The sequence below is a fragment of the Meleagris gallopavo genome, chromosome 4 (assembly GCF_000146605.3).
Source record: "Meleagris gallopavo isolate NT-WF06-2002-E0010 breed Aviagen turkey brand Nicholas breeding stock chromosome 4, Turkey_5.1, whole genome shotgun sequence".
Lineage (NCBI taxonomy): Eukaryota > Metazoa > Chordata > Aves > Galliformes > Phasianidae > Meleagris > Meleagris gallopavo.
Genome location: NC_015014.2, coordinates 60097993 through 60125934, shown reverse-complemented (window position 1 = coordinate 60125934; position 27942 = coordinate 60097993). Strand labels below are relative to the sequence as shown.

At 38.9% G+C, this 27942-nt stretch overlaps 1 long non-coding RNA gene across 2 annotated transcripts; it reads right to left on the bottom strand.

Moving 5' to 3' along the window:
• Positions 1 to 1848: 1848 nt before the first annotated feature.
• On the bottom strand, positions 1849 to 26182 carry LOC109367428. 2 transcript variants are annotated; one of them, XR_004159704.1, is made up of 4 exons: positions 26171 to 26182; positions 19741 to 19744; positions 14659 to 14758; positions 1849 to 2033 (listed from the first exon to the last, which is right to left on the bottom strand). It is a non-coding gene; the product is annotated as an uncharacterized LOC109367428 (long non-coding RNA). The 2 variants fall into 2 exon arrangements; XR_004159703.1 differs by lacking the exons at positions 14659 to 14758; positions 19741 to 19744; positions 26171 to 26182 and adding exons at positions 10799 to 10893; positions 11337 to 11553.
• Positions 26183 to 27942: the final 1760 nt, after the last annotated feature.

The following is a 27942-nucleotide window of genomic DNA, read 5'->3' as shown; positions in this document are numbered from 1 at the left end:
GAATGACTTCTCTTTTGTTCAATGATTCAGCCACAGAAGTAACTCATTTTGTCTCCTGAGACTTTTGAAATGAGCGAAGTCTCTTCAAATAGGTATCAAATGCATTGTATTTACTGGGTAATACAGTGTGGGTCTGGATTACTCCAGCCAAGGTATGGTAACTGAGCTGGCTTTGATAAGCAGCTGCTGTGGCAATTGGCTGCGACTCCACTATTCCCAGTTTTAATCCTAAGGGAAAGACTCTATAAATACTGCATACCCACCATTACATGTGATGAACAAATACTGACTATATGCTGTACTCTGAAATAGTAGGTAAGTAACCTCAGTCACGTGAGAGAACCCATTTCCAACGTAAATGAGGTAAACGCATAGAAAGGATTACAGAAGCAACTGATGACACAGCCTTAGAACCACCAAGTGCTGACATCAGTTACCAGCTCAACTTCACGAGGTATCCCTGCTCCCTGTAGTCTTGCTCAATTGGCTTGGAGAGCGTTTAGTTTGGATCATAGGTTCCTCACACAGAATTATCCTCATATAAAAAGGATCACAAGGAGATTAAGCACACCACAGCAACCATCCACACGTTTTCCGTCTCTGGTATTTGTAAGCCACTCATCACCAAGGTACCCCAGTGAGAATGGGATTCGTACCCCAGAACTTTAGAAAGGGAAGAAGTAAACTTAGGCAGAGTTTTGAACAAGACAGCAGCAGCACATTTCTTTGTCCAAAGGAAAGAAACAATATATTATCAAAGCAGAGCACCATTTTGAAGTGATTATTGACCAAAACTGTATTTGATATGCCATATTGCTCACTCATCTTCCAGTGCTCTGGCATTAGCAGTACAAAGCTGCCCAGTGATCCAGGCTGAGATGAACACTGCAGCTCCTCGGATGCTGGGAAAAGAAGAAAAGAAGAAAGCTGGGAAGAGAAGAAAAGAAATTGAAGGAAAGAAGCCGGAAAGGAAGGCTGGGGGAAGATCTGGTCACAGCCCCCAGCTGTTGGGAACTGACTGCTGTGCCTAGAGCTGTAAGGAATAATAGTAAACCAGGTCACCGTGCTGCCAGACCTCCCCAGGTTATTATTGCAGTTCTCTCTATGTGGAAAATCAATACTTGAAACACACAAAAGCCCAGATTGCAGCACTGTATGCTGTTAAACAACAGCCCTAGATGAAAGGTCATCAATCTGAAGTATGCTTGATTACCATATAATATAGTACAACAGAGCTGGGCAAGCCCTACACGGGAGGTTTCATCTTCATTCTTGCCATTCCTTAAGAACCAAAATAAGTTGAAAACTAAAATCCTTCAGGGAAGAAGCACAATAGTATTCTACTCTCCAGCCATCAACAAATATTTACTGGATTAAAATAGGGATTTAAAAATTATTGTGCGAACTTATGTCATTCTTTCACCTTTTGATGATTTGATAAAAATTGCTATAGCTTTAGGAATAGACCCTTTTTTGAGATTTCTAATAACAGCCCACAGCCCCCTGCCACAGTAGACATCACTGCCACTTTACAATCACAGTGTTCTCTGTGGATAATTTTGTTGACTGAAGCTTATAAACTAATCAGCAAGGAAGGCAGACAGGGAGACTCTTGGGTTCTGTCAGCATACCACACAGTGACTTTCAATAACGTTTATTCGCTATCATGAGCATTTAGAGATTTTGCCTCTCTCTGGGTTTTAACTGGTTGATACTTAGCTTACATTTGTGAACATGACTTAAATGCAGTGGCAGATAACACAGCAGTGTTAAGGAATGGCAAAGTGTCAGACTCAGCCTCTGACAAGGTGCATTAGCTTCACCAGCAAAGAGAAGAGGGGGAAAAAACAACCCAATGTGCTATCAGAATGTTCAAAGAAGATAAACAACTCATAATTACCTAAATCAGAGATTTTTTAATGCAGGAAAAAAAAAAAAAGACAAATCTGGTAGTGTCTCATCCAGTCTATGAGTATCAGTCTGATGACTTTGCCTCCTAATGTCTTCATTTAAAAAAAAAGAATCAAGGAACCCTATGGGGATAAAAAAATATGTAAGTAAAACAGAATACATTAATGCTTTGAGATAAACTCAGAGTCATAATTGCTAAGCAAGTTGACAAGGTACCAGATATCCAGATGTCAGAGAAAAAAATCTGTAAGATTCTCACACTTTAATAGATAAGATAAATGAAATGTCAGGACACTTTCAAAAATAAATAAATAAATAAATTTTGGTCATAAAATTCTGAAATGGCAAAGTCTATGTTTTCCAGAACATGTTTTGATTTTTATAAACTTCCTAGTTCAAATATTGACTTTTATTTGGAGCATTTATGATTTCTTTAAGTAAATATCAGGATATTTTTAAAACACTACATTTAAGAGAGGCATAGATTAACCAAAATTTCTCATTTAATCACAACTATTTTTCCTTATGTTAGATCCATCACCTCTTTTGTAAGTTTTTTTCATCTGTAAGTTAGGGTATAATTTTTTCAGAATTCCTCATAGGATTGAAAAACATTCCTGACCTTATCCTAATCAAGCCACGTTTTACATGGTGAATGAGTTAAAGCACATGAAGATTCATAGAAGATTGAAAAAGATCTCTAAGATCATCCAGTCCAATCATCAACACATCACCAACATGCCTAATAATCATGTTTCTCAGTACCACATCTACACTTCCCTTGAACGCTTCTTGGGACAGTAACTCCACCACCCCACAGGGCAGCCTGTTCCAAAACCACCACTCTTTCTTAGAAGAAATGTTTCCTAATATCCAACCTGAACCTCCTCTGGTGCAACTTAAGGTCATCACCTCCCCTCCTATCACTAGTTAGTGGGGAAGGAGGAAGAAGTGGCCAATCCCCACTGCGACACAACCTCCTTTCAGGGAGATGTAGAAAGCAATAATGTCTACCCTGAGCCTCCTCTTCTCCTGGTTAAACAATTCGAGCTCCCTCAGAAACTCCTCTGTAGTAGAGGAGCTCCTGCTGTAGACCCCTCACAGCTTTCTTGCCCTTCTCTGAATACATTCCAGGGCCTCAATGTCTTTCTTGTAGTGAGGTGCCCAAAACTGAACACAGTACTCAAGGTGTAGTCTTGTGTGCTGAGTAAAAAGTGAATTCATTAAATTGTGCAGAAACACAGGACCAATGTTTTCCAATAGAGCATCTTAAAATAAGGTCCTAGATCTATATTTATCTCCCTTTGTTCCTGAGTATAGCTTTTTAAAGATGCAGTTCAAATTGCCCCCAACAGCTTTTGAACTTTCCTTGTCATCATCACAAATTAGCTTTTTGTAAAGTTCTTAAGACATTTGGTACAAAAGTCACATCTTCACTCTTAAACAATGTACTGCTGAACATTTTATCAAATTTTGTGTATTCATCTATTTAATCCTGAAAAGTCATAACACCAAAAAACAACAACAAAAAAAAACTGCTTGGCTCCTGCTTAAAGCTAATTATGATTTTCCTATTGAAACTACTTTCCAGATTTCAGTCATTCACACTACAATTATGATCAATTCTGATTTTTTTTCAAGAATAACCTTTCATACATATCTGGCCACTGATGATATCTACAGTATCAACAGACCTCCTACAAACCCATCTCTGCATATGCATCCAATTTAAATAATCTCTTATTTTGGTGAGGGGCAGAAAGGTAGCTCTGTGCTTGAAGCTGGCTTAGACACACAGCATATTATTAAATTTCTCTCATTTATTTCCCAAGCAAGTCATTTACAACTTTCTGTTTCCACATCTGTAAAATGGAAATCATATAACCTCTTCAGAATTTCCAGAACTATTAACAGGTGACTCAAAATCATCCACAAGCACATAAGATTTTGAGATCTTATGGCAGACTACAACTCACAAGTGGATTTAATATGGTCTTACAATATACCAAACAATATTAGAATGGAGCATTACGATTTACAGAACAGCATTTTATTCCAGAAAGAGAAGCTTTATAGACTTAATCTGTCTATGTCAAGCAAAAATTATGGCTAGGCCTTGCAGTGCTCTACTCTGAGGGAGAGTTTCCAAAGAGCCTTTCTGTGTTTCAGTCCCAAAGCACAGCAGAAACCCCATGTACCAGGGCTCTGGTGAGCACAAGGCGCCAGACCTCCTGCTCCAATGCAGAGCAGAAAAGCACCTCTCTAACCTTCAGCTACAGCACGTAACAGAAGTGTTGTCTTTGCTGGAGCCCAGAGAAAGAACAAGACACTATTATTCTCATGGACGGACTCAAACCTTAAGCCAAAGCACCCTGATTTATGCTCGCCTACACTGCATCATAAACAAACTGTAAAAGTACTTAAGCACAGAAAATCCTATAACGTGATGCAATGCAGAAAAAAAATCGTTCACAGGTACGATGGAATTAAATAAACAGGACACATATTAATATTAAAGATGACCGACTCCACTGCATTTAATATCTTAAATGGACATGGGATGTTTGCTTACTCCCACTGATGCCAGTCCAATTCTCGTAGCCATAGTTACCTTGAAAGCAGAGCTCTTTATGCAACCAGTAGTCACCAGTTTTTGGCACCAAGCTTTAAAAGCTAAACACTGCACAATCCCTCAGAACTACCTGAGGCACTATTCTTGCCAGATCTTTCCACAAGATCTCCTTGCAGACACTTAGAGTCTTCCAGAAAAGAAAGAGAACATTTTCAAGTTGAATCTAAATGCTATTTTGATGCCTGGAGCGGTAATATTGTTTAGAGGACTGAGAATAGGATTGTAAACCCATAAATTGTAGCTCCAGCAATCAGAGCAGAAATTAATCCTGTTCTGCTCGGGGCAAGTAGTTTAAATTCCACATTTATGTGAGAGCAGAAATGCTGCCATCATACTCAAATTATTACCTATGACTTGAAACAACCATATTTGATAAATGTTAAGCAATCTTGAAAAACATAGGAACTTATTTATAACAATTATTTTCACCATGCTGCAAATCTTAAAATGCTGTTCAGTCCTGCAGGAATAAAACTCAAGAAACACCTTATAAATAAATATCCATTCCTCTCAGAATGATATCCTAAAAATACTCAGCATTTATTATTATATATACTACACATTACATATATATACGCACAATACATATATATGTATTATGCATTATATGATATAATGTAATTTATACATGATATGCTATAGTTACATGCTATTATATATTACTTACAATTTATTACTATATATAATCACAAACACTCTGCAGTTTAGTATTACTGTCTGAAGTTTATAAATAAGGAAACCAATGCAGACTCATTCCACACTTTTTGGAAAACTTTGTTATCTGACCTCAACGTAGATTGTCAAATCGTAGCATGGCAAAATGCTTTTTCCAAAGGGCAAATGATATTACACTGTTCAAGGCAATGGGAAGCCGGGCATCAGAGCACTTGAGGATTACTCAAGGTCATAGAAATTGAAGTCAGGTCTCCTGGCTAACAGCTCCCTGATTGAATCATCCCAGTATTGCTGCTGAGGAGATTCATTTTGTGAATTACAGTTATTGATTTGTCCATAGTTTTTGTCATTAACCAAATAAAGTTATGCAGAAGTTTTTATTAATACCCCAACAAAATAACAATCCTAAATAGAAATGTAAACTATTGGTTACATTTGTCTCAGTAATATTGTTCTTCAGTAATTGTAAGTGTGAAAGAAAAAGGTTTAATTACATTCAGAAACTACTTGCAAGTTATAAAAAAGAGTAATGCTTACAAACAGAAGAAAGGAGAAAAAACACTAAGAAAGTTAGAAGGAGATTGGGAGATGAAGGGACAGAAAGACTGGTAAAAAAATCATGAAAAAAATGGAGGGAGAAATGCCAATCAGATATGTGACAAAAGGTGTTTGCAGGGCATTCCACTCAAAATAAGTAAATGAATCAACAGATAGATAATGATAGCAAATCAGGAATTATGAGGGATCCACTATTTGACAGTAATCTGCAGGAATAGAGGGACTACAGCAACCTGGTGCATTGCTCTCACAGATGGAAAAAACTTGTCTCTGCCACAGACTGTGAAAGAGACCACTGTCAGAGGGCCTCAGAGCTGGCTTATTTAAACACGAGATTGCACTTTCCATGAGTAAGAATCTTCCTCTGCCTGATAGAAGCACACAGTGGGAAATGAAGAAAAATCCTGTTTTATGTTTGCATGAATTTTTGATGATTTTACTCAAATAAATGGTACAGGCTGCAAGAGAAGGACATGTAGTCATATCCTACAATGCATTTGTCACACCCCACCCACCCACCCACCCAAGAACTGAGGATAATTCCAGAATTAGACCCAAGTAAGAAAACAGTTATATTCATCCCTTCTAGTGAGTATCAGAAAGCATTGCTTTAGAGGTTGGAATAAACAAAATCACTGGAATACAGCTGTGACGTTTAGTTTAGGAGTCCTTTCACTTTTACAAATGTTTGTGCCATGGTAGTGAGACTGCAGCAGCTAAGCAGTGCAGGCAACAGTTTTACTGCTAGTAAGGATGGGTAGCAGCAACCAGAGGGATTCTCAGTGGGGTAAGGGCTCTTCCAGCCCTGCACAATGGGATGACCATGCTGCCAGCAATTTAAACCCCATACATTTCCACTGTGCTTCCATGCCAGCTCCAGAAGAAAAATAGGCTTGCTGCATCTCTGCTTCCAGGAGAGCAAAAGGAGTTTGTGTGGCCAGGGTGAGTAGAGGGAATTTGAGCAGTTACAGTAAAGAGAAGCAGACTGGAAAAAGCTAAAAGAGCATGAAACATGGAAGCTGGGACTCATGCTGCTGCTCCATCACTGGAGAAATGAGGAGGAAACACACAGGTCCCCAGGAGCTGCAGAAGATCCATCAGCAAGCATGGTGAATATGTTTCAAATTTGTTACATCATTATTTTGAGGATGTCTGGGGAATATGCCGACTGCACATTGTCCTTGCAGATTTCCTGAAGAGTATTACTCATCTTTTTTCAAATACCGTGTAGCAGTTTTCATGTTATCTCCTTAAGATTCTCCTGGTAGTTAGTTATTGCTGCGCTTAGACTGAGTTGAGATGAAAGGGTTCCAATTTCTTCTCTTCAGTAACACAGAAACCTTGATAATAAATATACCTCAGGGCATGTTGCATATCAGTAAATAATTGCATGAAAGTAATCTTAACACAGAGGATAATTGCTGTAGATATAAATAGTCTAAATTCATCAAAGAAAGACCTTATCTCATGCATGCTGGCTTTAGAGGAAATCTGACTGTTTTGTAGACTCAACTGCATCCACTTCATTCTAGCACATGAGGCAGCCAATTACTTGTCATGTACCGTAAGATGCTTGTTACTAACTCTTTATCATTCCCCTCTTTCCAATTTGTCTCTCTTTTCTGCTCTTTACTTTTGCAAAGATTACGCTAACCTACTATTTCTTGTTAGAATCACAGAATGGCTTGGGTTGGAAGGAATCTCTAAGATTATCTAGTTCCAACTCCCCTGACGTGGGTAGAGTTGCCAAGCATTAGATCAAGACACTAGATTAAGTTGTCCAGGGCCCCATTCTTTTACCCATGGTAGATGTCACTCTCACGTGTATACCTTCTCTTTGGATCATTACTTAAAAAATTTGCCTCCTTAAGTCTTCAAGCTCTATACTGTGTGAGAAAATCTACCGTTCTCACAGTAATACAGCCTTCAAAAACAATGTTTTTCAGTCTAGAGTTTCTCCTTTTTGAAAATATGATGCTTGGCTTCCTTCTCTTCCCAAAACTACTGGGAGATAAATGGACACCTTTGAAGTGCTGAATAATATGCACAGTGCATCTTAACACTTGTTCAAAAGTATTTTCCATTTTCACATAAATTTCTTTATGTTTTACTTCCACACAGTAGTCTTTTTATATTTAGCTTCACTACAGTAAACTTAATTTAACATTAGGATTTTTGTAGTTGTTGGTCTGCATTTGTGATAAATGAGTTTTAGACAGGAAATTCATAAAAACAGAACAAAAGAATCTATAATAAGCATGTGGTAAAGACAGGACTATTTTTCTTTAGAATAACTTTACTTGAGCACAAGAGAATGCAGAACTTATATATTAGGCCAGAAAATCAAAGCAGGAGGTTAGTTCAAAAGCTTAAATTGAGATCTCTACAGTAAGTATCACATAGAATAATAGGATACAATAATCTAAAATAATAATAATAATGACTGTTCAAGTGTTCACCCATTTAGCCCACATACCCTCTACATTACTGAGTATATGCAATGGTAAACCTACAGACTAGTCCTCATTAAACTTGCACTGTTATTCAGATGTTTTCATTTTGTTTATGTTTTGCTTGTGTTTTTTTGTTTGTTTGTTTGTTTTGTTTTTTTAAACAAACTGCAGCCTTATACTATGGTCTACAGGTGCTGAACAATAAAACCTTTAGAGGTCAAACAGAGCAAAACTGAAATGAACAGAATTTAAAGGCAGCTTCAAACTGTATATGAGTCAGTGTTCTAAAAGTGCCTGCAAAAAAGTACTCAAAGACAACAATGCATCTATTCAGCGAGAAATGGGATTCCTTTCAAGCTCTGTATGTAGAAGATCAGGATGAAGTGCAAAGAAAGTGCCTAAATCTCTTTACAGAAACCAAACCAAAACAATTTTTCTCCAACAGATATAGAAAAAAATATTCAAAGGCAATTGATTAAAGGAGATAGCATATTTAAATACTGTAATACTGCTATTACTTTTGAATTATTAGAGGTGTTTTGAGAATGAATGCAAAAATCCTGCTAGTTTGCAAAAATCTAGAATGCAAAAATCCTGCTAGTTATATATTTCTGATTCAGTCCTGCTTATATGCAAAGTTTGAAAAAGCCACGGTTTCTCAAACACAGCGGGAATCAGTCAGACAGAGGAAGTTGCAGTTCCTAACCTCCATTCAGTCAGCATTTAGCCCCAGTACTTTTCTAATAGCCAGATTCCAATCTATGTTCCAGCCAGGTTCTATCTATGGTCTTCATTTGCAGCTGCTTCACTTTCAGCTTCTCAAATCTTTAGTAGATTTTTTTCAACACACATTTATCAAAGTGCAACCATGAAATCTTCTCCCTGTATGGCTTGGTTTCAGCGGTACTCTGCTGTGGATGGTGACTCCTAACTAACAGCTCAACTTATTTAGCCTTCGTAATTCCACTTCCCTGTAGTACTCTTCTGGACTGGACATCAATTGGGCAATTGCTCATCAGCTGTGTATGAAGAAACCTGGGATTTATGCACAGGACTGCTTCTCCCAGAAAGCCACTTAGTAGCAAAATATGGGTGGGATAAATTTTTTATTACTGGGCATATTTCTGGAAGCATCTGGAAAAAACCGAGGATGAATGGACAGCCCTGGATGGAAGTCTAAAGCAAAATTAAGTAGTCAGGTGACATCTGTATTTTGATAGTGCATCACTAGAATAAAACTTAATGGTGACACTATCAGAAAAGAACACTTCATAATCATAGAATGGCCTGGGTTGAAAAGGACCACAATGATCACCTAGTTTCAACCCCTCTGCTATGTGCAGGGTCACCAACTACCAGACCAGGCTGCCCAGAGCCACATCCAGCCTGGCCTTGAATGCCTCCAGGGATGGGGCATCCACAACCTCCTTGGGCAACCTGTTCCAGCGTGTCACCACTCTGTGTGAAAAACTTCCTCCTCATATCTAACCTAAATCTCCCATGTCTCAGTTTAAAACCATTCCCCCTTGTCCTATCACTATCCACACCTGTAAACAGCCATTCCCCCTCCTGTTTATACACTCCCTTCAAGTATTGGAAGGTCACAATGAGGTCTCCCCAGAGCATTCTTTTCTCCAAGCTAAACAACCTCAGTTCCCTCAGCCTTTCCTGATAGGAGAGGTGCTCCAGCCCACTGATCATCTTAGTGGCTGTCCTGCAATTTCAAAGTGAAACCTTCCTGAAGAAACTACTCAGGTTATTGAAAGACATAATTTCTTAGCTGAGACCAATTACTACAAAAAAAGTGTAAGATAATTCTGTTCTGTATGTTTCTAGACGTACTGGCATTCTCTCTAAGGAAACTGATAATGGAGTACAATTATTCCTTACAAGTAAACGCAACCATGCTGCTTTTTGGTACCTTCCACTACTGACTGTTTTGCTCTGAAAGGACAAAACAAATTTACTGATTAGTGACTACAAATGTTGCTCAACCCAGATGCTTCTTGAAGACTTTTATAGCAGTGGAAAATATCATTTTGCTATCTCATGTAAATGTATACAATTTTTAAAGAATCGGGACATAAAATATTGTCAGGATAACCTATACTCTCATTACTATTTTATATGTTCTGCAAGGTTTGTCAAGCAAAAGGACACAATTGCCACCTTGCCCCTTATTTTGGAAAATCATGAAGCTATTGGTTATTGCGACAGATGAGAATGTAATTGTTCAACCCATTTATCTATTAACATAGACACAATAAACATTTATTTTCTGTTAATGTGAAAATCTTGAATATACACTGCTTACCTGCTACTTTCCAAAAAGTGTATATCCGAAACAATGGATGCATCAAATGCAGATGCATCAATGAAAATTAAAATGTGGGAAAAGATAAGCATTTTCATTTAGCTCCTCCCCATCAATTTTATACTGAATTAAAATAAATATGTAACTTCTACACTAAGCAGCATATATGACCTACAAAAATGTTACGTACTGTTGTCAATTTAGCTCAGTGTATGTGAATTCTTCTAACTTTTGTCTTCTATGAAAAGAATTTACCTTGTTTAGCTGACTCCAGATTGACACTATGGAAATTGTAATTTCCTATTCCATGAATTGTGTGCATCAGTTCATAACCACAGTTATAATGCTGGCTTGGAAAACAGAGGATACAGATCCAATTATATTCACACTGTGGTACATCCTAGAATGTCTGCATTACTTGATACAATCAGCACAGAGTAATTACTGCAAACAAGATAATTACATAAATTCTGTTGTTTCAGGTACAAGAATATCCCTTATCAATGCACAGTACTTTGAGGACTGCATAGACTAAAACTATTTTACGTCACTGATCAATGAAAAAGTATTTCAAATTCAGAATTTACTGTCAGAGGCTGCATACGAGATCTCACACTCATTACCCTACAACTTTCCAGCATCATTTAAGAACAACATGATTAATAGTTTCCCTGGCTCTGGTTGCAGGTTTCTATCACACTAAAAGCAACTGGAACATAAAGCAAATAATAATATATACTCAGGAAGTGTAAACTTTCAATTAGTGTCTCATAGTAATTCAGAGTGAGCCTACATGGTCTTTTGCAGGTAGGAGTGAATGTCTCCTCCTTGTGCTGCTTCCTGACAACAGTTCAGTTTTCAATCACATCGAGAACAGCCACAGCTCACACCTTCATACCGTGATTTCATTAGAAAGGCTATTCAGAGTAACACAAAGCTCTCTAAAGCTCTATTCTCAGAGCTTTGTCGTCATTTCTTGTCAAAACTGGCTTTCATAGATTCAGTCCTGTGACAACCACAGCAACGCAATTATTACATCAGAATTCTGGTGCATTCAGACAGAACAAGACCCAGACAGAGAGAACTCTATGTACAAAAGATTTTGTAGACATGATCTTGATATAATTCCATACTGATTCTTCTGGCAGACCTATGGACATCACAACTCACTCACAGAAGAGTAATGGAGAAAAAGAAACATGACACTTCTGATGGATTCAGGGGGGTTTATAAATCGATTTCCTTCCCTCCACCAGCTACTTGAAAGCCCCCTGCATTCCTATAGCTTATGCTGAAAATGCTTCATTGTGTTTTGTTTGAATACAATCCCTTTTCCATGGAGCACTATCTGCTTCTAACCTCTGCACTTGCAAATGCACTTAATCATAAACACCATTATGATTCTGTGGAATTTTAACTACTTGACAAATGGCACAGGGAAGATAAGTAGTATCAAATCTTTTTTTCGGACACATCTTAAAAAAGTACAAATGAGCAATTCATAGGGTTCAAAAATTTCCAGTACAATTTCACATTTTCTGTATAAAGATCACTTGCAAGTCCATTGGTCTTTATAGCATAATTATACCTCAAAGACTGCAGGCACATTGAGTGCAACTTTAATGCACTCCAAAAGCTGGTATATAGGCAGAGATAAACCTGAAGAAATAATGCTAACCTAAGAACAAGACTGGAGCCTTGTTGTAAATATTTAATTCCATTAATATATATATCTGTGTGAACTCGCTAGAGTAACAAAGTCACATATAAGACCATTCAGTCTTACTTTCGTAAGTACAATGACCTTAATAGGATAAACTGCCTAGAGGGACCCAAGTTACTCTATGGACTACCTATGGACTACAGAAGGAGAAGAGCTGACAAAACACCTAAATTCTACAGAGTGAAAACCAGGTGAGATTAAAGATCTGATGACAATGAGGTAGAAATGCGGATCATTATATTTGCAGTATCAGTTCTTCTACAAATGAGGTCTACAACATGTAAACAAAATGAAAGCACAGAATAACATTTAATATGCAAAGTATTCAAAAAATCCCTGTCAATGGCTTTTATCTTTGCTTTCATGCACATTCCCAGTCCATAAACACTAAGTGATAGCATGGGACTACTTATGCCTTAAATTTAAAGTGCATGCTCAGTGCCAGGAAGCACAGTCAGCACTCCATCACAGCTCCCAGTTTCAGCATATTTCAAAAGATGTATACTGGTTGAAGAAAACCCACACCACAGCAATCTGAAATCTAGTAACATCAGTATGAGGTCAAATCCTGAGACTTCTGCTCAGGTCAAATGTTTTCTTCTGTCCTAATGCATCTGTGCTGAAGAAGAGAGATAAGGGAGAAATTTTCTTCTATCTTTCCAAAAGACTTTCGTGAAATCAGCTGGTAGCATTTGTGTCCAATGACAAAGTTCTTGTGACATGGAGACTTCCCACTTACTTGCTAGGTGTGACCCCAACCCCTCCAAGTCCAGTTTGAAGATGCCGACTACATTGTTTGATCCCAATCCTTTCAGCTTTGTTACAACCATGTACATGTGTATATATGTACATTTACATGTATACACATATCTTCTCCTGGAATAATTTCAGATCCTAGAAATCCTTCGTTCTTCTGCTTTTGTTCTTTGCATACTACTGAATACCATCTACTGAGAAGCAAAACTCAACATGAAAATAGCATATTTAATGACTACCAAAAAGAAAAGATTCTATCAGAAGTGGATTGCAATGTAATATTGGTTCACTAAGCTGAATTTATATCTCTAAAGTCTTCAAGTTGACTTGTGTAGAAAACAGGTTTTTCTAAGATAGTGTTAACATGAGAGATTTTTTTGTAAACCTCAGTGTGTCCTTCAGGCTTGAAATTCAGCAGTGATCTTAACACTGTTTATTTTGCCAGACAACTGGCACAATCACACAGTCACTGACATGCTGTACAGGCTTTTATGCTCTAGCTGGGTGAGATGGGAAAAATTTCCCACTGAGCTCTCATCCTTTTACCTTTCAATCCAGAAACTGAAATGGGTAAAGATTTTTTTAAATTCTTTTTGGACTTGAAATAAACAGTAAATCTTAGTTTTGAGATAGACAGTGCACAGAATCTTCACGTGTTTGGTGGTAGTTCCACTCCACACACACACACACGCACACACACACACACACAAACACAAACAAAAAAAACAGTCACAATTGCAAGAGAAATGAAATATGCACTTAATCATCCAGGCAGCCTCACCAAATTCCACTGATTTTTCATTAAGCAGAATAGACAGACAATCACAACTAAGACTGTCCTTCCAATCAGTGGCCTCTGCATGAAATCAATTCTTCTGTATTACACTGTAGTTAAAAGGTCCCTATCAAGAGAAAATTCTTACTTCACAGAAGACCCACTGCGTTTGTGTTATTCACAATGTTTTTCACTATTCTTGCAGTTTAAATTTTGCAGACATAGAAAGGTTGTTCTTACTGTTTTTTTTCCCTCATAATCACTCTTCTTGTTGCTTCTAATATAGCATCCACTGTAAATATATTCAATGGGTCGATTTCATTCTCACTTATAAAGTCCACTTAATCTTTTAAAGAGCCATGAAAAGCTTCTTCGTTCAGTAATGATGTGCGAACATTTTTTAAGAAAGAGTTTGAAGGAGAGGTGTTTGTTATTTTTTAATTAAGGTTTTGCACAGGATAAACACCATTCTAAATGACAGACTGTCCCATTCCTATACTTAATACTCAGGAACATCCAAAAGGACTTTGAAATCATATAAAAAGAATGAAGAGGTTGAATGCTTGACCCGGAATTTGTGTGGATGTTTGAAAATCTACAGGATTTGCTTTTTTCCTTTCTGTGGAAAACTATGGAAAACCGATACCCAGGAGTTAGTGGCCACAAAATTTTTCATGCAATTTTTCCTCTTGTATATTATTCAACAATCAGAAATATTCCACTCCGATATATCACAGATAAACCTAGGGTGACCAGCTACTTGGTGAAAGCCATTCCCCTATGTTTTAATGCCGATAAAACATTTCACATACATAATCGCAGTTTCCTCTGCAGTACAAAACACCATTTTTTGCCACATACCTTTTTTTTGTTGGTGGGGCAAATGTAGAAATTGTCAATAACAGTGGCAATCCCAGGCTGTAGATTCAACTTTGTGTATAACGTCCCAAAATCTGAGGACCTGTAAGAAATCAAACATCTGTAAGCACTTTCTTCTAAAGGCTTCAGCACAGAAATGCTCTGAGGAAAATAAGTAAATAAACAAGTAAAAGATCACTTTGTATAACTATCAATTTTCATTACTCCTCTGCTACTCTTTTGTTCTCTTTTTGCTCATAAGCTATTAAGAGAAACCTGCCAGAATAGGAATGTTTTTCCAGATCTAAAAAGATATCACTAGCTCTGTCTTTATGTCACAGGTCTATGCAGTGCTAGTTTTCATCCTGTCACTACCCAGAGCAGAGTCAGAAGCACAAAACATACAACATTCCATCACCACCCACCCACAAGTTTTGAAAAAATTGCTAAGCAGAGCAAAGGCTTTATGTGAATAATAACAGTACCTGCTCAACTTTGCAGAAAAAAAAATAGCTAATTTCAGAACCTGATTTTGTGTAAAGAAGAATTTGGCCCAAGATCTGGGAGGCTTTGGTACTGACAAAAGTATCTACTCCTTACGTTCTTTTTCAGAGGATCAGTATAGTTCTGAATAAATAAAATCAAAGCAGGTACGTGACCATCAGTATTTTTTACACACTAAGCTACAAATATTATAAATTGGAGCACTAAGCAGAAACTGTCTTGAATTCCTGGAAACCTGACAGCAAGAAATGACATCTGGTTTAGGTACCTCCATCTGCAGTGCCAGGTATAAAATCAATGATCAAGTAAAACGTTAGTTTAGCAAAATGTTAATAAGCAAAACTCAAAGCAAGCCACATCCAAAATTAAATCACTTTGGGTGAAGCCTCATTTGTTCCTTATAGCATCAAATTACACCATATGGTCTCTCCATATTTACAATTTTTCCCTTCTTATTTGGAAGGGGACTCATTTAAGGCATTTGTCCCTTTCTCCACCAAGAAGCTTTCCCTAAGACAGATGGCTAGTGGGTGGACTTCCATGACATTACATTCTCCTCACTGGAATAACCATCTCTTTTTAAACAGGACTGAAGGTGCCCTGTCAGGTATCTCTGTGGTCACACACTGCAGTTCTCATGTCCAGTCTATCCAAGATAATCATTACCTGTGCCCCTCCCGGCATGACACTGAGGACAGCCTATAACTGATTCCAGCCCTGTAGCACATTATTCCCTTTTTATTGTTCCTTACTGGGCTCTTTCTTGCATACTCCTTGCCCAAGTGAGTTATTGCTGATGTTCACATGGACAAGACTGAGTAAAGCAAGAGGGAAAAGTGAGACAAGGAATCCCTAGCTCACCATGTCCCTGACAGGTGGCTCAGAGCAGATCTCCTTCAAGCTACACAAAGCAGAACAGTCCACACCTGCCTGCAGGAGGGCACCTGGCTTCCATCTGCCCGTGTCCCCATCCCACCAAGAAGGTCACTTAATCCAGAGGACATGTGGTATGAAGATAGAGAGGGCTACTTTGCTATCACTTATCCAATTATCCACGTGTTGCAAGAACTTACAGCTGTGGTCTTGGAGTAGCTTTTTAAGGTTTTGTCATCATCAAAAACATGAGGCACAGAATCAGAGAATGGCTTGGATTGCAAGGGACCTCATGGATCATCAAGTTCCAACTTCTCTACCACCCGCAAAATGTTCTGATATGTCTAGATTATGCACAAAGGCACAAAAGTAAATAATCATGTGTATTTACTTTATTCACCTGCCCTGTGTATGGGTAAAAAATGACTGTGAAACACAGATCATACTCACAGCCTGAAGCCAAAAGCATATCTATTTTATAGTCACAACTGAACAGATTAGATCCATAGTGTAGTTTTGTTTGCAGATACATAACAGTGCATTACAAAAATTAATGTAAATCAGAGTACTTTGGTTCAGACAAATAATGATGTAGAAATCAAATACATACAATTGCACTGCACTGGGTATTTAGCAACAAGCTAATTAAAATTCTAAGGGGAATAGGGTGGACAGTGCTAAATCTAATTTGCCAGAGGTGTTTGACAGACAAGAAATTGAAGAAAAAAGTAAAATACTGACTTCAGCCAGATGTACTGAAATCATGCAGAACAAGTATGCACGCTGGAAACTGAGCCCAGGATATTCTCTTTGAGGAAATAATATCAGGTCAGTGGCTTGCCCAGTAATAAAATCCTGAAATCATTCTCTGAACCTTAAAGATGACCTAATTTACCTTGAAGAGGCAATTCCAGGATTAATACAATGGGATCACTGGAGAGTGACACCACAGGAGTGATGGGAATGGCAACTGCATCAAGATATGAAAAGAGTAGAGGGAGGAAGCCCAAAAAGGATAAAAAGTTCCAGTTCAGAACTTCCTATTCTAATTCTTAGTACTTATAAAAAGTATTACAAAGAAAGAATAAAGTTATTTCAAAAAAGTATGCTTAGTTAACAAAGGTATTTTCAGAGAAAGGTAGAAAAAGTATAGTGAAAATTATTAATTTCTTCCATACAAATGAGCTAACTCAAGGGGAAAAAAAAATCAGGCAAAAAAAGAATTCTAATTTCAGTCTGACACAATAGGACAATGCATATCCATAAAGATGCACCATGCTGATAGCAGAATATCAGTGAATCTATAGAAAAATTTATTCATGCTCAAAGATCTTTCTTCTCTTGAGGCAGCCCAAGAATATCAGCTACTCCTTAAGAAATCTACGTACAAGAGACTGTAGCTCAAGGACATTGCTCAAGGGAAGAACCATCCAAAAGATTAGTTGGCTTTCCAGACTTTTTTTTTACTTGAGCTATGTGTTCCCTGTTCCCCAATTCTGCATATATAAAGAATCAACATTTTACTAACAGAAGTCTCTGTAATAACTCAGCTGCAGGGTTGGGGAGGATGAATTCTGGGACTGCAGTGCATGCCTGCTTTGGGAATATACTACGTAGCAGTACAGAATGCATTTTGTACCAAATTAGAAGATAAGTTTTTTGGTTTTTATTTTTCTGTGTGCAAAAAAACCACGATCATACTATGTCAAGTTTTAAGAAGGGGGAAAAAAAAAAAGAAAAAAAGAAAAAGAAAGGAAAAAAGAATAAACCTTTTGTACTTATCAGGAAAAAGTATTTTCTTTCTTCTCTAGAAATTCATGAAAAAATACTTCAAGGTAAAATGATAAGAGCATACAGTTATAAGGAGTAAAAGGAGACTTTAGAAAAAATTCTTCCATAGTGCAGTTTATTTGCAGTGGGAGCATAATAGCAGAACTTTATAAACCCAAGCAAGAAGTGAAAGGATTGATTTCTTAACCATGGGCCTGACCCACAACTCAGAAGGCTGTGGATGCATTGATCATTTTTGCTGTGAGACATTTCAGTGGATAGAGAGAAAGCTATCCACTTGTTATCTCAAACTGCCCATTAATAGCTACAGAATATGTGGATAACAGAATCATAGAGTATCCTGAGTTGGAAGGGACACATAAGGATCACGGAGTCATAGAATCACCAAATGGCTTAAGGAGGAGACATTAAAGCCCATCCAGTTCCAATCTCCTGCCACGGGCAGGGTTGCCTCCCCCAGACCTAGGCTGCCCAGAGCTCCATCTAGCCTGGCCCTGAATGCCTTCAGAGATGAGGCATCCATAACCTCTTGGGGAAGTTTGTTCCAGCACCTCAGCATCCTACGATTAAAAACTGTCTTCCTAATACCTAACCTAAATCTCCCCTCTTTCAGGTTAAAGCCATTTTCCCTTCTCCTATTAGTCCAACTTCCGATTGCACACAGCATCACCCAAAATCAAAAGCCAAAATGTGAGAACATTGCCCAAACACTCCCTGAGCACCAGCAGCTTGGGGCCATGCCCACCACCCTCTGGTACAGATCCTTTCCCTAACCCCCACTTGCCCCTCTCCTGACACAGCTCCATGCCATTCCCTCTGGTCCTCTCACTAACCAGAGAGCAGAGATCAGCTGCCCCTCTGCTCTCCTTGAAGAGCTGCAGCTGCCATGAGGTCTCAGCTTCCCCAGCTTGGGCAGACCAAACCGAGGAACCTCACGCAACCTGTTCCTGACAGGCTTTCCTACTAGGTAATAGATTCTTTGGAAGCGTACGCATCTGCTGAAGTGCGTGTCATTATTCATCTTTGTGTTCAAGGAAAAATCACTTGTCACTCTGTGAACACTTTGTTGAAATAGCAATCACTAAAATAAAACAATATTACACACTGACAGAATCATGTCTTTTTATCTTGTTTTAATACAGTGAGCTCAAAGTACGGTTGGGAAACCTTCCAAATGGCACAAAAATTTACCCTGATGAAAAACAAGAAATTTCAAAACCTCCTGAACTCTGGGGAACTGTGGATCTTGTCTGTTAAAATGTAATTTTTTTAACTGAGCTAAAATAAATCTATGCCCTGTACAGCTTAAAGCTGTACCTACACTCTGAGTCTGTACATCTTTCAAACACTGAGGGAGAAGATATGCAGCAGATACCAAAACAGATGTGAATCAAATGTTTGCCTGTCCAAACTTCACTATCATTATACAGCTCTCCACTGACAACTCACACCTACAGTATGTCTGTTAGTTGTCTTTCCAAAAGTTATTTACAAGTATATAGTAAAATAGATATAGCAAACATTAAAATGTAGATGGTGAGATGCTAAGGAAAAATATCTGAAAAGTCAAAATGGCAAAATCCCAAGTAAAATTTAATATTCAAAGAAATTGTCAATTAAAAACACTTCCTTCTTCCTTTTATTTTTAGTGAATTGAAGAGATGTACCAGAAAGACAATGTTTAGAACACTTAGCAAATATTTTAATCAGATTACCTTTATCTTTCCTCCTTGAAGATTAATTCTACAACCAAATGAACTATATCATAGAGTCACAGAATCATCAAGGTCGGAAAAGACCTCCTATACCATCTAGTCCAGTCGTCTACATACCACCAATATTTCCCCAACAAACCACGTTCCTTAGTATATTATCTAAGCTTTTCTTGAACACCTCCAAGCACACTGACACAATCACCTCCCTGGGCAGGCTGTTCCAGTGCCTAACTGCTCTTTTAGTGAATAAATTCTTCCTGATATCCAATTTGAACTTCCCGTGGCACAACATGAGGCCATTCCTTCTAGTCCTGTTGCTAGTTATGCAGGAGAAGAGGCTGATCTCCACCTTGCTACAGTCTCCTTTTGGGAAGTTGTAGATAGTGATAAGTTATCTCCTGAGCCTCCTCTTCTCCAGACTAAAAAAATCCAGTTCCCTCAGCCGCTTCTTCTAAGACTTATGGTCCAGATCCCTCACCAGCTTTGCTGCCCTTCTTTGGACATGCTTCAGGGCCTCATTATCATATCTGTATTGAGGGGTCAAAACCTGAACACAATACTCAGTGTGCAGCCTCACCAGTGCTGAGTAAAAGTGAATGATCACATTCCTGCTCCCGCTGGCTATATTATTTCTGATACATGCCAGGATGCCACTGAACTTCATACCACTGGCCTCAGCCCAGCAATCCAGCCTGTCCAGATCCCTCCCTGTAGGGTCTTGCTACCCCCAGGCAGATTGACTCTTCCTCCCAAATTGGTGACATCTGTAAACTTACTGAGGGTACGCTCAATTCCCTCATCCAGGTCATCAGTAAAGATATTAAACAGGATAGGCCCCAAACACCAGCCTCTGGGGTACACCACTCATGACTGGTAGCCAGCTGGATTTAACTCCATTTACCACCACTTTCTAGACCCAGCCCCACAGTCTATTCCCTACCCAGCAAAGAATGTACCTGTTCAAGCCACAGGCTGCCAGCTTCTCTAGAATACTGTGAAAGACAGCATCAAAGGCTTTGCTGAAGTGTAGGTAGGCTATGCTGGTGTTTTCCTCATCTACCAGGCTGGTCAATCATAGAAGGAGACTTGCCGTTTTTGAACCCACGCTGGCCTGGTCTAATCCTCTGGTTGTCTCGCACATGCTATGCAATCTCATGCAAGATTATCTGTCACATAACCTTTCTTGGCACCAAGGTCAGGCTGACAGGCAAGCAGTTTCCCAAATCCTCCTTATGGTCCTTCTTGTAGATGGGATTCACATTAGCAACTTCCTAATCCTCTGGAACCTCTCCAGTTGATCAGAAATGCTGAATAGATGGTGGAAAGTAGCTTGGCAATCATCTCTGCCAGCACCCTCAGGTGGATCCCATCTGGCCCCATTAACTTCTGACAGTTCAGGTGGAGTAGTAGGTCTCTAACTGTTTCCACCTGAACTGTGGGGGGTTTATTCTGCTCCCCATCCCAGACTTCCACATCACAGGGTAGAGTACCCTGAGGATAACTGGTCTGGCTTTTAAAGAGATGTCAAGAAGACACTGAAAACCTAAGCATTTTCCTTACCTCAGTGATACAAGTTCTACAACTGTACAAGCTGTAATATGTTCAAGATTTCAGGTCTCTCACTCAAAAAATGGAGACAATACTATCACCTGTACTTCAAACATCTGTAAGGAAAATACATAGCTACTTATAGGATAGTAAAGGAGTGGAGCTTCTAAAACAGATACATCAGACCAAGCATGTCCAACTCACAGTCCACAGGCTGCATGCAGCCTGGCACAGCTTGCAATGCAAGTTGACTGGATATGGTCTGATTTGGAAGTGTGTATGAAGCAAAGATGTGTCACTGAATTCCTCCATGTGGAAATAACTGCACCCATTTACATTCATCAACACTTTCTGAATGTTTATGGAAGCCAAACAGCGAATGTGAGCACAGTCAGGTGGTGTACTTCAGCAGAGGTAACAGCAACCGTGGGTACCTCCGCTGCTACAGATTTTTACGAACGTGGCATGGATACTCATGTTCATTGCTGGTGAAAACGGACAGCTAATGGTGGTGACTGTTGAAGTTGTTGAAAAGTAGTGTTTTGTAGCTGAGAGTTTTCTCTATCAAATAGCGTTACTGTCCTCTTTGTATCTCTTGTAGTTTCCATGGAAATAAATAGGAGGCATTACATTCAGAGCAACCTATGTATATGCAGCCCAAGAAAATTCCTTTTCGCTCAGTTCAGCCAATTGGTTGGGCACCCTTATATCAGACATTCCAACAACATATGCCAGGAAAAACCCTTCTGAAAGGGAAGTAATCAGAAGAATATCATTAAGGTGGTACACTCATACATCTTCATTAACTGAACAACACAGGAGACTTCAAGGACTCTCACATACACAGTGTGAAAATTGCAAAGACATTGGTTAGTCTCACAAAATCTTTCTGAATACCGCCACCATTCTCTCCCCACAAATCCCCAAGCCTTACTTCACAGTAGAAACACATTATAATGGTTGAGTTCCAATACTAAATCATCATATACTCAGGAATTCATGCAGATCAAAATTTCTTCAACAGCTATACAAGAGTATGACTTCTAGCAATCCAATTAACAGATTACTCATCAGCTGCTGGATCTACTGAGGTACCTTCCTCTGCTTTCCATAGAAGTTGAGCCTTTTTGAAGTTATGTACATTTTTTCCTCTCAAAAATAGAAAAATTATAGAAATGTTTCTTTGATTTAATCCAGTTTTACACTAAACAATCAATGCTGCAGGCAAGAGCTAACAGATAAACTGTTCACTACTTCAAATTTAGATGATACAGAGTCTACTTTTTCTTTTTATTCCCTTTTGCAGTATGAAAATGAATTTATCCTGGCTTTATTTACCAATCCATTACTGATAATGTTAGCCAGATTCTTAAGAACTGTTTATCGCAACATCCTTTCTGGCTGAAATTAACTGCTATTGCTGTGTATTACTCTGATATGTATAAAAGACAGTACAACCCTGTGTTTATATACTTATGAAAGCTGGTTCCATGCTACATACACATGAAGAGTCCTTCAGTGTCAGTCATTAAATGCAAGCAAAATGAAAGACAAGCAACTATTTGCAATAACTTTTCAGCAGCTCATAAATATATATTCACATCCGACTGTAAAATACTATCTCCAAAAACTCCGAAGAAAACAAAAAAAAAGCAAAACCTGAATATTTGCCCAATTAGAACTCAAGGAGGATCAAACCGTCACAATGTCTAGAGGTGGACTTCCACTGAATGTCTAGAATGTACCTGACTCCGTTGTCTGACCTGAGAGGGAAAAGCACTCCTACGTAGACCAAAAAAAAATATAAGAATTAGGCTGCTGGTTACTTCAGCAAGACAGGTCTTCCCTTAGAAACTATGGTTACTAACTTCAAAACAAGGAAGGAAGAAGATACTACCTTGTTTTGCAGCGTGCTTAAAAATAAAAGACAAAAGCTAAGCAATGCTACATAGGACTGACAATCTGCTCCTCAGAGCTACACAGGACCTGGTCTGACTGACCCATACTGGCATGCCAGGCTGCAGTGTTCTGTCCTGATGTTGCAATTGCCTTTGCGGAAAGTTATTTCCAATCTCAGCCTTCACAATCTCACTCCGTCTCAGAGTGACCCAGGCAAAATCTTAGCACAGTACAGAAAATTGATGGTATATTTGAGGGAATGTGGAAGGTGGCAAGTTAACTGTGTCTTACAATGAGGGTGATATTTGACACAGAAATGTGGCACAGAAATTTAAGTTACAGTTCTTCTTTTTCCTACATATCATGCTTTCTCCTGCTGGTATCCTCTGTTGTGGATTTATCAAGCATTTTTATTTGGTTATTACTTATAACCAAACTACTTATTCTGTAGTGTACATGCACGCATTTAAACTCCTACAGATAGCGGTGCTGTGTCTTCAATATACGCCACGGATCTCCCAGGGCTGTATTTAAACATTCCTGCTCTGCATTGCCTTGATGTACACCACCACAGTTATCTTTGGCAGTCCTTCATTAGTCCTTCAATATACCACAAACATCCTGCTCATTACCCTATTATCGAGCTGCTTATCAGTTACATTTTTAAGCTCCTCATTACTTTGCTGCACAGCTCCAATAATTAGGCTTCATATTTTACAGGCTTCCACAACACTGCATTAGTTTCCATTAGCTGCAATCACCATTTTTTCTCACGGAAATGGTTAGTTTAGGTGGGACATCTATTTTGAAACTAGTGCCTTGCTGTATTAATTCAATTCCAAAGGCACAGAAACCACTGATGGCACATATGAAAAGGTACACTGTGAAGCACACTCAACATACACAGTTTTTTGCAATGAATACACTCAACCATATAACACAGTGTCACAGGGACAAGGAAGCCAAGACACATTGAGGAAGAGGGATATGCTAAGATGTAATTCTCAAAAATTGCATTTACTAAGAAGATTGCAAGAAGAGAAACAACTTTGTATTACTTCCAGTATGATTCCTTTTTTGGGAGTGCTGTGATTGGAAATAAAGTAATTACAAAGGAAAATTTCTCATTTGATATACTCTCACGTTCTTTGAGGAAATACATTGGTTTAAAAACATCTTCTTGTGAAGCTTGCATGGAACATTAAAATTATCCACCACGGAAAAATGCAAGGTATTTCCTACAGCCCAGGATTTTTATTTAAACCACTACACACAGCTGAAATATTTTTGAAACAACTTTATTCTCCCAGAAACAGTCAAGCAAGGCAAGTCCTTGGAAGGCAATAAGGATGTTGGGATATATGAGAAAAGAGAATTTGGCCTTATGCCTTCTGATCAAAACAGCAAGATTTCTTGCTGCAGCAAGAACACTTAGGAGTTTAAAAAATAACTGATAATACTTAAATAAATTTTATTCGCACACCATCACACATTACTGTGTATTCCTCTAACAATAGGCATTACCAATAGTAGACTACTGAAACTCCAGTAAGTGGAACTCTTCTTTGACTCAATTTGTGGAAGTTTTTACTTTTCTTGCTGAAGTGCTGACCTCAGCTTTATGATGACTCATGGCGAGAGGAGGTAGGGAGTGAATTACAGGGCCAGGTTGTAACGCTGTAGAAAGGTAAATACATCCATCTTTTGTCAATGATTGGAGTGTGCTTCTCTGCCACTGAAGCTAAATGCCTGGAAGAACTGAAGGAATATCTGGGCACATTTGTAAAGAAGTGAAATATTCCCAAATAGTAAATAAATACAGATAAACAGACACCGCAGAATGTTAAGCCTTGCGCTGAGTGTATTAAAGACCTACCAAGTCCCACAGAGTCATTTCTTGTGGGTTTTTCTGGCATGTTTCTCCAAAACTGCTTGTATATCACAGATTGAGGCTGGGCGGTGCTCAAAGGGAGCTCAAGTTGTCTAAAGTATCAGCTTCTGCATCTCCGTTCTTAAAAGAATAACTGTTCTAAGTTACTACAATTACCCTGGGAACAAAACCTGTACAAGGAATTTTAAGGCATCTCTTTAAATCCTCACCATACCACAGGAGTTCACTGCCTCATCACGTGGATCCACCATCAAGGTTGCTTTGAGGCATCTGAAGTCATGAAAATTTCCACACAGTTAAACAAGCTCACATTTTCCAAACAGCCATTAAAAGCAGTGTGTCTGCTACCTGACCTGCCGCTTTGCAAACACAGCGGTTCCACATACAGTTACCAACAGTGGAGCACACTTTATGAAGTTGCAACCATCACTTCAGCAGGATATGTTTCTGCTACTTGCTAATGACCTCAGCCATAATCTCCTAATAGCCTCTGACAATTCCAGTCCCTCTCCTGTGGCTGCAGTGACACCTGGGGAGGGCTTGGCTTATCAGCTGAAGCTTGGCCTGCTGCTGGACTTGGCAAGCAAGCAGCAATAAAACCCCAGCAGATGTTTCTGCTTTTATAGCAGCTCTTCCAAACCCATGGCCAGACATAAATCCAAAATAGATCCAGAAAAGAGACAAACAGTGCCACCATCACAGCTCTTAAAATTAGACGGCAAAACCATCCTTGTCTGCAGGACTCTGAGAGACCATTAGTAGCAGCAGGTGAAGTGTTCCTATAAACTATGCGGACATAGAAACAAGGGGCAGCCACAGCAAATGTAGCACTGTATCACAGTTTGCTAGGAAACAGAATGCAAAGACAAATACATGCATTTACATAGGAGTTTCCAAACTAAGACTGCACTCCATAGCAACAAGTCCAGGAAGCAGGTGATTTTATGGCCATTAACACTTTCATATGTACCTATGATGCTTCCACACTATGGTCATCAATGTTCTAAAAATAAATCAGAAGGACGATCCTTGGCAGAAGTAGCATTCTGCAGACATACCATGCTGGATCTGTTTTGTGAAAAGACAGTGGTAGTAAGAGTACATTTACAGCTGACATTGTGTTTTAACAGAGTGGGTGATATATGTCAGGGTGACATGCTAATACGTTCGTTCACTCGATGATGACTAACTGCTAACTGAAGCTCAGTCCACAATAAATTGTTGCCATGTAATTTCACATGAAAGTGAAAACAACCCCCACAGAATAAGATTAACTGTTCACATTTAAAACAACACAAAGAGCACTGAAGGAGCTGAAAACTTAAATCACATTCTTGTCAAGCAATCAGGCAGATCAGGAAGAGAAAAAAGTGACCCTGCATCTAAAAAGGAGTACTTTTTTGAATGAGTAAAGATTGTTACATGTTGTCTTGCTTTCCCTAGCAGCTACTTTTCAAGCTCAGATGAAACAGCCCTGCAGGTGTTGGGGGTCTCCCATGAAGGTTGGGGGCAGCAAGCGATGGCCTACTTGACTCCAGGAGTTCTGTGCTGGTAGATGTGCTTGAATCACTTAATCACTGTTCTGAGTGACCAAGTGAATTAAAGGTTCTGGACCACTAACAGCTCTAGACAGAGGTCAGCAGAGAAAGAGATCAATGGGATCTTCAGACACTGCGGCTACAAGAGTCTGAATCCCTAGATGATGACAAAGGCTGGAAGCTAAGTGAGTGCTGGCATATGGAGAACAGCCCCTGCTACTACAGGTCTGTGACTACAAAATACCTTCAGTACCCTGCAAGCAAATGTGGGACTGGAAGCAGCATCCATCAACATACTGATTCAGGCTATGTCTGACCACTCAGCAGCTCCAGGAGGAAGGGCAGGTGACACTCCACTCCAATGGATGGGGCACCCATCTGTTGACCTGATCTGCTGTGCTGTTTGTCAGGGCTTGGATCAGGGAAGTGGTAGACACAGCTGAGTTATTTCTGTTCCTTAATTTTTTAACCCCTGTTGCTCTTTCTTATGGGCAGCAACAAGACTGCTAGGGAAGCTGTGAGAATATACCAACTGCGACTACGCAGATCTGGAGGCAAAGAAACCAAAGAGAACTCCTCAGTTCTCCTATTGTGGGGCAAAGCGCTTGAGAAGGCATGAGTGGATCCTCCAAGTTAAAATTTACTACCATAGGATCCTCTCTGGAGATCAAGGACTGCTAGGGAGGGAGAAGAACAAACGTTGAACAAATCAGTATTCTGTTTTGTAAGAAACATTTGATGCTGCAGTGTAAGTTAAACAAAACTTCCTTTAAATCTTGGATTTACACTGAAGTAACACTGATTAGAAAAAAATAATAAAACATTCTGATAACTTTGTAAATTCACACAGCACTTGTAGTGATTGCTACCAAAACTCTACAGGAAATAAAAAACATTGTTATGTGAGAACTTCCTCTGGACCACAGCACTTTACTCTTTTTGGGAAGAAGGAAATGTTATGAGCACTATGCACAGGAAACGTTTGTAGTTCTATCTGTTGACATGTAATCTTCTTAAATATTGCTAAAGTGAGCTGACCATATGAAGTTATTACTAAGAAAAACTTCCAACAGATATCACTCAGTTAAAACAAGAGACACCTTTCACAATCAAACTCTACAATAATTTCCAAAAAATCCCTACAAAATCTTTACAGCTGCCCCAAATGTTTACAAAAACTGTAAGAGGCAATTACTTTTCACAGTTATTTACATCAGGAAATATGCCTGAGGGGCATTTTAATTCCTGTAATTAGTCTCTTCACATGACCACTTCCAGTCTTAATGGTGTTTTCCAAGCACTAACTGTATCAGCAGATCTTGAGCTAATTAAAAGCACAGAACATCCACCTAGCTTTGCAGTTAATTATATGACAAGAAAGGAGAGCAGCAAGGATGTTGGACATTGGTTTACACGTACACCAGAATCAAAACTGTACAGTTACAGAATATATAATGAAGCTGGGGAAAATCAATACGTCTACAGAAGTGTTATATATCCACTGAGTGAGTAAAATAATTCTTTTCCA